Raw genomic sequence first — 11,812 nt, 5'->3', positions numbered from 1 at the left:
CCCACCCCTCTATTCCACAGTCTGGATTGCAGCTGCCCTGGCTGCAGAAACTCTCACTTTTCCTGAGCCTTTCTGCTATTCAGCTTTTAAGACATAATTCTGAATTTTGCCTGTCTAAAACTTGACTTCCCCGACCACCCTGTACACACCTCAAAGCATTTTCAAAGAGTCGTGTTCCTTTCTTCTCACACTCCCTTTCATCCGCAGATATTGCTCAGGCTGGTTGCAGGATGATAATACAACAATCACTAGGAACCTGGCTGAAAATAGGTTTTACTCTGCATTTTCTGCAGAACAGGAAAGTCTATTAACTAGAGATGACGAGAGCTGTGGGTGGTAACATACTGGGAGCCATGGGCATGTACAGCCAGAGACTGGTCTAAAAGAATGGGAAAGACGTGTCTCTGTCCTGGTTTGGTTCTACTGCTATGAGAAACACCATGACCAAAGCTGAAGACCAACTTTGTCTAAATCTTTAAGAGTTAGAACAGATAAAGCTTAAAGCTGCATTTTAAATATTGCTCTCCACTTAACTATCATTATAATCAACAAACTGAAATGACCAACAGAATAGATAATTTGCAACTATCAATGAGTGTTATTGCTACCATGCAATAACATGTGCTATGTGTAATCATGTTCTGGTGGGAAGTAGATTGCCCATATCATGGACACATGTCACACCCATATTATTTTCGGTGATGAGCCAGAAATTAGCGCAAGCCCAATTTTTTGTGTCTTATTTCCAATAGCGATAGTAATACAATAATTCTCATAATAAACAAAAACAAATATTGACTTGCACTGAAGATTTTATGAGGCTTGTTTTTTTTCCTTGGAAGACAATGCTTCACTCTGTGCAGCTGCCAGCAGGTTGGCTTCAGGTGCAGAACAAACCTCTGCATTTATGGGTAGGGTGCTGTTACCTGGCAGTAACTAAAACCCGGAGAGGGAGACAGATAAATAGCAGCTTTTTCATGTTTTCAGAAAATGTTTTCATTTTTCAGAAAATACATCTGTAATGAAAGCCAACATTTTAAAAAATAGCTGTGTGCCATGTGGAAAAAAAACACAAAATAAATTATATCTATTAAGTGCCAGGAACCTGAACTATACTGAAATATTATTCGGTAATCCCTCTGTCAGCATAAAAAAAAGTGCATAAATACCAGCATGTTCCTCTGAACCCAATTTCTCCTCTTGTTAGATGAAACAGAACAGAACAAACCAAGAACTTCAAAGCCATCTCAGCTCCAGACTTCGTGGGGCTGTGAAAAGGAGGTCCCAGGCATGCTCTAAGGGAGTGGGGACATAAAAGGAGCCATAAGAGGCTGCGTCTCAGTCTTGTAAGCCAACCCAGGAGTCTCCCATCAAGTCTCTCAGCACTCCCCACATTGCCGACTCTCTTCTCATCTTTGCAGTGAGAGTCTGGCGTTTCGTTTCGTTTGGTTTTTGAAATGGTATTACATAGACTAGTGATTGACTATATAACTAATTTGTTCCAGAGTGGAAATTCTTTCCTGAGGAAATGATGTCACACAAATAAAGTGAAATAACAACTTGTTTAAAGTGACCAAAACAGTAACAAATATAAGATAGACTTTAACATCTAATTGGAGCTGATCTTAAAGAAAACCCCTTCCATTCTTAGCGCGTCAGTTAACTAAGCTTGGACCTCAATAGGTCAGACGTGGAGATTTGTTTGTTTGTTTGTTTGTTTGTTTGTTGTTTTTCGAGATAGGGTTTCTCAGTAGCTTTTGGAACCTGTCCTGGAACTAGCTCTTGTAGAATTCTGGCCTTGAATTCACAGAGATCCACCAGCCTCTGCCTCCTGAGTGCTGGTATTAAAGGCACGCACCACCACCATGCCTTTAATATGGAGACATGGAGAATTTGTAATGTAAAACAAGGTTTTTTAAAATAGTTTGGAGTCACAATATGAAGCTGTCCTATTAACTATTTGCAAAACTTGATTTAGAGGTGCATTCCGATTTCCCGGATGTGACTGGGAAGAAGTCTGGAGGCAGGATAAATGCTGTCTTCGTAGCTTAATTCCTGTGTATAACATGGTGACGTTAAAGTGAACTGAGTTTTGACATTCCATGTTCAAGACCAAGAGACTGTGAGAGATATGTGTTGAGATTTAAGTGAGAATCTTGAGACAGGAAATTCCTGCACGGATACAATCTACTGCAAAAAGAAAACCCGGTGCCTCCCTGCTTTGACATCTCACTGCCCCTTGTGGTTTCAATAATGGCTGCGTTTTTAAGTAAAACATTGGTTGACTTTTGAGTAATATCAAATGTTGTAGACATGACTTACATGTATCCTGAGTTTAAGCTTTGGTTATGAGGCATGCAGTCCACACTGAAAATGTGCAATACAAGGCATAAATTTAACATTTCTAAGAGAATCATAAATATATATATATATATATATATATATATATATATATATATATATATACAGGATCAGTCCTCTGTCTGATGTGGGATTAGTGAATTCCCAGGAATCCACAAGGATGACCCCAGCTAAGACCCTAAGCAATCGAGGAGAGGGTTCTCGAATTGGCCTTGTCCTGTAGTCAGATTGATGACCATGTTAAATGTCACCATAGACCCTTTATCCAGCAACTGATGGAAACAGAGGCAGAGACCCACACCAGAGCACTGGCCTGGAGCTCACAGTTTAGTTGAAGAGTGGGAGGAGTGAGAATATGAGCAAAGCAGTCAAGATCATGATGGATACACCCACTGAAACAGTTTGCATGCGCTAATGGGAGCTCACCAACTCCAGTCAGAGAGGGAGGAGACAGCATAGGTCCAAACTAGTTTCTCTGAATTTGGGTGACAATTGTATGGCTGGGGCAGACTAAGGGGCCACTGGCAGTGACACTAGGATTTATCCCTACTGCTGGTACTGGCTTTTTGGAACTTATTCTCTTTAGATGGATACCTTGCTCAGCCTAGATATAGCAGGGAGGGCCTTGTACTTTCACAAAGCAATGTGCCTTACCCTCTTTGTGGAGTGGATGAGGTGGGGAGAGGGAGGGGGAGGGAATGGGAGGAGGGAAGGAATTGGGAACTTGGATTGGTATGTATAATGATAAAAGATAGTTTGTTTTCTTTTTAAAAATACAAATAAATAAATAGATGAGAGAATCATAAATAACTTTAAAAAGATCTCAGATCACAATTTCTGAGTTTGTTCTCATAAATCTTTAAACTGAAAATGTTAAAGGCTTTCCTTAGAAGGACCAGAAATGATTTCTTCTTTGATCTTTGTGTTTAACGGTAAGACCTCAAGTCAGGAGGATCTACTGTACACACCAATACCAGGAGATGTAAAAGGAAATGGTATTTGTCTCGTCTGCTGCAAGCTCAGAGAAGAATGTGTGATTGACTGTAAGAGCTTATTCATTGCTTTTTGTCGAATGACTGAAAGTTCTTCCTCGCTCTTTTTTTCTCAACCCGGAGTTGTCATTTATGTTAATTACAGATTTTAAAAAACTGTTTTTTGAGCCAGGTGGTGGTGTCACATGCCTGTAATCCCGGAACTCAGAGACAGGCAATCTCTGTGAGTTTTAGGCCAGCGTGGTCTACAAAGCAAGTTCCAGGATAACCAGAGCTGTTAACACAGAGAAACCCTGTTTTGAAAAACCAATAAAATAAAAAAGGAAAAAATATTCTGTGGACAATATTAAATAAATAATATACAAACTATCATTAAAGATTACTACAGACTAAATACATTCTTCATTTGACTTAACAGCTTCCAATACTCTCCATATATTACAAAAGTAGAAACCATTTCTTATATTTAGAACCATATTTATTTAAAAGAAACTCACAGAAGATAATTTTTGTTTAATGTTCTATATTGTGAGTTTCTTTTAACTTTCTAAAGATTATACAGGGTTAGGATCAACCAACAGTTTAGTGATTGGAACCCTGACCAACACCCTGACTTCCTGGAATAGAAATAATTTACGGGGTCTGCTTTGGAGCAATGGCTAAGATGAATACATTTGTCGTCTGTTTATGGTGACTTAATGAAGGAGGATTAACTTTGCTTATCACTCACTAGTGAGTAAAGGTATTTCAACATCAGGGAAATGAAGTGACCCCTTGATTTCCTAGTGCTCCTCTCCTCACCTCTTCATGGCTGATAACTGAGATCATAGCGAGTTCATGGAAGGGCAATAGCTTCTCTTTCTGATTCTGTTTTCACAGACCATGGCAACTTCTTCTGACCCACGCATTCAAATAAATGTCTGTCTTGGTGAGGGTTATGCCAATGATTAATGCATGATGCAGACATAGCCCTGGTAGTCTTAATTTCTACAGTGTCAGATGATACTTCTCACTGGCAAGCTTGCATTTGGCATTGGGATACCATTAAGGGAAACCATTAAACAGTGTTGGGAAGGCAGATTGATGACTGTCCAGCACTGCTCCAATCAGCCACCAACTGGCAGTTGTTAGGAATACGATGAAGCAATTTCCAACTAGAAAGGATGACAAAAAACAAAGTCAAAATTAAAGCCCTGATATGATTAATAGCTTTCTGAAATTTTACAGATTGCTTGCTGACTATCCAAGGAGCATACAGAGATGGAGGACCCTTGCTAGTGTGTATTAGATTTGTTCTAATAGAATCTATCACTAGGAAACAGCCTTGCATTTTCCCTGATCGACACTGAGCCTGTGTGATACTATTAGATAAATCAGCTTTTTAAATTGCTTCTTGTCTTTAACGAGGCCTGATGCTATGATTCCCCAAAAGTCCTCAAAGTGACTAAGACAAGCCAGGAACTGGTTTTGCTTTTCTAAAACATCGTTTCCAGGAATGATCAGGCAAGAATACATGGAATGGAAGGACAGGTTAACACTGCATCTTCTGAACTCTCCATTGTTCCTTTTGTAATGGTGTATTTTTTAAAAAGTTGGGAAATGGTTTGGACATGAAGATGGAGTTGCTTTAAGGACAAGATTCTTCTGATCTTGAGAGTTGTTTATACACCAGTGTATAAATCAAGGGTAGTATGAAACCTATAAATTGTTACGGTCTTTTGTTCCCGAAGAGTGAAATGTCTGAAAAATGTTTTGCACTTGCCGTGGTGAGAATGCTATTATTTTTACTGTTGCTGTTCACGGCTACCATCCCAGCACCATTCTAAAAGTGATTTCTCCAAGAAACATACAAAGTGCCTTTCACTCTTTGTTCATCTCCACAGAATAAATTAACAGATGGAACGGTCTAGTCAGCTGCTCTGTTTCATGGGAGAGTACTTCCCTGGCTCTCAGGAGAATTCATGTTTGAACTCTCCACACAAAACATCAAGTTTCCAACAATCTGGGCTTGCAAGGGTTCCCTAGAGACTAATATCAAACATTCCACCACAATTCTCCGCTGCTCGTTTTAGATTATTTTTGATTGATGCCCCAAAGTTATGGCTTTGGTTATTTTAAGATTGTTGAGTTGCTTTTACTTTTTCAGTAGCATTCTGAGGGGAGGAAAAAAAATAGCTACTCCTTCAAAATGTGAAGCAGTTCTACTTATAGGGTCTCCATCAAGCGAAGCAACCTGCCTCTGACTTACCATGAGTTTTCTGTTTTTACATGTACTTCGGGTATGATCATAGGCAGCCAGTAGGAGTCTCATTTTGTAGTTAAAAAAATGGGGGCCGGAAAGACCAAATTACTTCTGTAACAGCACATTAAAAGTTTGCACTACAGTGAGTGATTTGTAAGCCAGCATTCATTCCTCTTATGTCTTGGTTACAAAGGGAAAAAAATCATATAAAGAACTGCAGATAGGTTTGCCCATTCTCAGATCAGAGAAAAACATTAAAGAAAAACCTAAAGGGAGAACTTACTAGTTTTTCTAACTCTTTCATGGACTTTTAGTGTGTGTGTGTGTGTGTGTGTGTGTGTGTGTGTGCGCACATGTATATGATATGTGTGGGTACTGACAAGCCAAAGGGACATGGAGATGTCAGAGGACAAGTTTGTGGAGTGCTTTTTGTTCTCCTGCCTTTGTGTTGGTCCGGGCATCAGACTGAGGTCATAAACTTTGCACGGCCTTTCACTGCTGAGGCCCCTGCACAGACCTAAATAAAGCACATATATGTGAATTGTTCTGCTTAAGAGCACCTTTGTTTCTCTGCCCTAGTGTGGATGAATTATAAATTTGAAAGGTTTACTTTTCTCATGAATTGCATTTAACTCTCCTAATTCTTGCCAAATGAAGCAGCTCATCAACACTGACAACACTTGTACTAACTCTATTAGACCTGGTAGCAATAACCTTGCAATTCTGGCCCACTCACAGGGTCTTCAAGGTCAGTTGTGCAGGCCTCATGACAGAGAACTAAAATGTAACTATGCAGAAACGTTCTCACTGGAGAAAAAAAAGAAGTTTTTCAATGTAATAATGTGCTTCTGCTGTTTTAATAAAAATAACTTTATCAGTCATTGTTCAAAGGACACTTGAAAAGTCTTCTTAGCCACCCTTGTAGAAGCAGCAGTAGAACCATCCCTGCCCTATCAGACCTGGAGGGCTTGGCCTTCTACTCTCTAGTCTTTGTTGCTGAGCCTGTGGCATATCTACCGTACATATCACATATATGAATCCACACATCATCAAATGGAATCCTCTTTACACTTGTGCCTTTCTCACTCCTTGTCCTAGACTCCAGCTTTCCCATTCATTTAGTCAGCTGCAATATATCTGTTGAGACCCTACAGTGCCTTCTGAGATGGCACAGATGAAGTGAGATGCTTGTCCCCTGAGAAGCTAACAATCCAGGAAGGCACACTGGAAAAAAGAAATGAGCAGAATGTGGTGAATAGAAGTGGAACTATGAACACAGGAGATATTTCTGTCCTGAGAGATTATAACATTTCACACAGAGTGTGTTTTTAACTGGACCATGATCGGGGCAGAGAATCATCAGGGTGGACAAATCAAGGACTGCTATATGTATGTGGTTTTATTTTACTTTCTTATCAGAGACACAAGAGGGGAATTACATCCCAGAGAGTCATGGACAGAAGTTCAAAGGCCTGAGGACATAGTATATGGAGAGGAGGGAATCATGGGAGGTAGCTAGAAAGGGGGAGACATAATAAGAAAATGACATACTGTAGTCAATGATTTCTATGCTAAGTGAGTTTAGACTTTATAATAAGGAAAATCTATGAAAATAAAATGTAACTCAGGAGAGAAGATCCTGAGTCTGAGCCACCTTCTTTGGACATTGTGGAAGACATTCTTGAACTCTCTGGGAAAACTGCTCTTTCCAGCAGAGAGCAAGCACATGAGCAAACTGTTTAGCTTTATTTGGGAGAGCACAGTCTGAAAGGAGGCAGAGAAGATATGAGAGCACCTAAAACATCTGCCTCAGCAAGCACAGTGTATCCTTAATTATGCAGCGTGGATGGTTCCTGCGCTTTGCAGAGAGTAGTGCAAGCTGCCCCCTGATCAGTGCGGCCTCAGAGTGCTCTTGGCTGCTCATTTACAGCTGCCTGCCCTCACAGCAGGTTTTCAAAATTAAAACGCTAAATGAGAAAAAGGCAAGTCAATCAAATGAAGGACAATTTAAATTCACGGTCTTCGTCTAGTCTCCTTCCCCAAGTTTCATACACAAAGCACACTTCAGACGTCAGAAATTTTTACTAACATTTTCCAAAAACATTGTAATATTGTTTACATTGTTCTTTTTTGAGTAATGTGTATTTCTAAATAAATGAATCCATGAAAGACCTTAGTGGGCAACTAGAAAAGTTCACCCACAGCTCCAGAAACCATTCTGGAAAAAAAAAATGAAAATTAAGCTAAAAATCCTAGCAGAATCTAAAGTGTGTACATGTTTGCATCTATATACAAGTAAGTTATGAGCAACATATGGACCATGCGTTAGAGAAGAAAGTCTTCCTAAATACCGTTTGCTGTGCATTATCTATATAAGGCATGCAATCACTATGATTATTTTTAAACAGCATTACTCCCTCCTAACCTCCCACATGGTAAATGTGAATCTATAATCAAATCAATGGGGTTAACTTCTAATTGAGTTTCTAATAAAGGATGTATGATAATTCAATGCTGTCAAGCGAGAACAAATGGAATGCTATTCCTTAAAAACACAGTGCTGTTGATGGGATTCAAAGGTTCAAATTGATTTCAACTCTACCACAAAGGTTAAAGCTCTCTTGCTTTAGAATCTTGTATCTCTGATTTTAAAAAGTAGGAGCACACATGTATATACATAATAGTCCTTGATTTGTAGGACACTGCATTAGCTGACATTTTAAATATTGGAATTAAGTTCTTTGCACAGTTCTGGTGTACCTCAGTATTAAAAGAGATTAGAGGGGGCTTCTTCTACAGAGCAGAGAGAGGAGGTATGGTAAAGAGAGCAGAGGAGAAGGAACGTGGAGACAGGAGGAGAGAGCATCTTGTTTCTCTTCCTGTCTTGGCATCTACAACTATTCTTTCAGTAGTTGATTCCTGTGGTCCTCAACGAACTTCTCCCCATCTTCCCTGTTCTTACGACACCATCTGAGAGCCAAGAGCATACAAAGCCCTTCCCAAGTTACGCTCCATTCATCTAGATTATTGCCACTGTTGATATAAAGAGTAGAGTAGACAGAAAGCTTAGTATTCCTATTCCTCCTTAGTCATCATCTGCTCTTTTAAAGAAAAATAAAGATTACATGTACAGAAAAGAACATAATATGTGTATAAAATACAAAAATAACAAATCAGCTTTATAAAGTAGAATTCATTGTTTATTCAAAGTATTTTCTCTAACTTCTCTATCCTCTTTCAATATCAAACGTTAAATTTAAACTGAACCCTGATGCTATATATTTATCACCACCATACTCTTAAAAATTGTTTTTATCAAATTGTGTGTGCATGCATGCATTGGTGCTTGTGAGTGTGTACATGCATGTGTGTGTGCATGTATGCATGCATGCGTGTGTGTGTGTTTCCTGATGACTGCGTTTGGCTAGTTGAAACTTATGTGACTGATACATCATTTATGGAATCTTTGCTACTTGCCTGTTTTACAGAATGTAAAATTTGGTTGGGGAGGAAATCTGCCTCATCTGATTTTACTCCCATATGGTAAGATGGCATAGAAACATATATTTATTTATTTGTCCTTTTGTCCTTCCTGGACGCTCAGTCTGTGTTTTGATATATGGATAGTATATTGTACTGAGCATACATATATAATTGTAATTATTTATCTATTGGTCTAGTAGAGCTTGCCGAACTCTTTCAGTAGCTGTGAATTAAACTGATAATGTTTCCAAGTAGCACTCTTGGCTCTCCTTTAATACATTTTCTTGGGTCTGTCTTCAGCTGCCCACCTCCTCTCCACTGAGTTTGTAGGATTCCTTTATATGCACATCCAGATGTGGGCTCTCAATGGATAAGCAGCTTGCAAGACCTTCTTTGATTCTATGATTTATTTTCACTAATTTGACTTATTGTCAAACAGAAGTTCTTACATGTAACTTAACATGGATTCCATGAATGTACTTTTTCTGTCTTAAGAGCATTTTCTTATTGACATGTCCATGAGACAGTCTCTATTGTCAAAGTTTTTGTTTCTCCTTCCTTATAGTATGGCAGAAATGATATTTTCACATGAAGGGAAATAGTATTTGTCTAATTTCCTGTTTTTTCACTTGGAAGTTCACTTGCCCCATGGCCATTTTTGAAAAAAAATATTGTCCCTTGTCACTCATCGTGGTCAATAGACCTTTCCAACTTGTGTGTAACACTGTTTCCGGTCACATGTCTGTATGTGTGGGGTTAATTTCTGAGCCCCCCTCAAGGATCTGTGCTGCTAACACTGTGTTTGTGCCACACTGTGGGGTGCAATTGCTCTGCACTGGCCTTACATCTGATTCTGGAAGTGTTCCCATCTTGTCCTTGAGTGAATGTGATTTGATCGTTCTTGGGCTTCATGTTCCTATGTGGGTTTTAGAACAAGTTCATAAATGCTACCAAAAATAGCCCAACACTGTTTTAGTTTGACCTGCAGAGCAAGTAGAGAAAAAGCAGCAGATGAAGAACAATGGATCTTCAACTCCATAGATATCTTCTATCCTTCCACTTTTGGGGAGTTTCTTTATAGTCTCTCAAAGCTTTTATAACTTTCTATGTAATGGTTCAATAAGTGAGAAGTTATGATGCTTCAAAATCACTTTGATATTTTTTCTCTCTATTGCTGTTGAATGATAATAGAATAAGTTTTTCACCTACACATTTTATGCATTCTGATAACCTGAAGGCATACTAGAACACTCGATTCCCCAGTCAGGTTACCAATAAGCAATGTATTTGTTTCTCTCCATTCTTCGTTTTGCTGTCATTGTTCTTGTTTTCCTTTACTTACTTTGATGCAGTTTATGACTTATGATGAAGCTGAACAGAAGTACATGCCATGGGCATTCTTAGCTAATTTCTGTTCTTTCTCCCCAACTTGCAGGATCCCTTTTTACTTTCCTGGTTTCTGCCATTCCTCCAGTTTATATACTCACACCTGAATTGGAACTAAGGTTGACAAAACAATTTGCCTTGCTTGTTTTTGAAGAAAATCTAGTGAGATTTTGATTGAAGTGGTTTTAAACCAAACTTTGAATCTCAATAACTTTTAGTTTGTCTTGTAAAACCAAAGTTTGTTTGTTTGTGAGTCACAAGACTAATTAAGATATAGTCAATGTCTTTCTTTCCTATTCTCTCTTTGCCCTTCATTTTATTCTATCTTTGGAACTTTTCAAGTCTGGAGTGACAGAAAAATCCTCATAATGTGTGTGTGTGTGTGTGTGTGTGTGTGTGTGTGTGTGTGTGTGTGTGTGTGTGTGTTCAAGCCAGGTCCTGGGCACTACTTACCAAATTTCATTGTTGACCTTACTCTTTAAAACCAAAACCCAAAGGAAGACCTCAGGAGAAGTCAGCCCTCACTAATTGTCATGATCACCATAGCTGGGAAGCCTTCTGTGAGGAAGCGGCTTCTCCTGAGCTGCTTCCTTTACTAGCTTGCTGATTTCTTACTGTTTGTAACTCTGAGCTCTTATTTTGACAGGTCCAAAATGCATTTTATTTTGCTTTTTATTTCTAGAAGAACATTTGTGCATGCAATTTTCCAAACTTTCAACAATGATCACCTTTGCAATTAAGTTTTAACTCTGAAACCTGGCATCAACTAGTATTAAAGAAAAACTATCTTGGAAGTGCCTTTTTGCCCCATTGAAGTTGTCCTTAACCTGCCAAGCTATGTTCCCTTGTAATGCTCTTATTTTCTTTGTCTACCACAGTACAGTGGCTTTCCCTGCCTGCTTTGTTCCCTTCACACACCGCAGCTTGTGTTTATCCACAAACCTTTTACCTTTTCTCCTTTTCTGTGCTGCAACTTCTTCTGATAGCCTCCTCCAATACCTTAATATCGCACCCTCTCACCAACAATCTATCCGCCATCAAATGGCTCAGCTATGACAAAGCCAAACTTGCTTTAGTGCAACACTCTAAGTTTGTGGACAGGCAGCCTGATGCCTCTCAAGTCCAGTTCCTCAAAATCAGTTTACATCAATTTGAATTAATCTTGCCTTTCAATTAGTATTCTTCCATGCCCAATCTTCTGTAACACACTAATTCTAGAAGGACCCAGGTGGGAAATCTCGGAATGGTTCTTTCTGACTCCTCAAGACATGGTGAGGTCCTACTGCATTGTAACTCACGTTCATACGCCTCGCTTTGTCCTCTTCTGAGTCAGATGGACATCCCTTCC

Source organism: Arvicola amphibius, chromosome 11 (genome assembly GCF_903992535.2).
Source record: "Arvicola amphibius chromosome 11, mArvAmp1.2, whole genome shotgun sequence".
Taxonomy (NCBI): Eukaryota; Metazoa; Chordata; class Mammalia; order Rodentia; family Cricetidae; genus Arvicola; species Arvicola amphibius.
Note: the sequence above shows the minus strand (reverse complement) of the source record.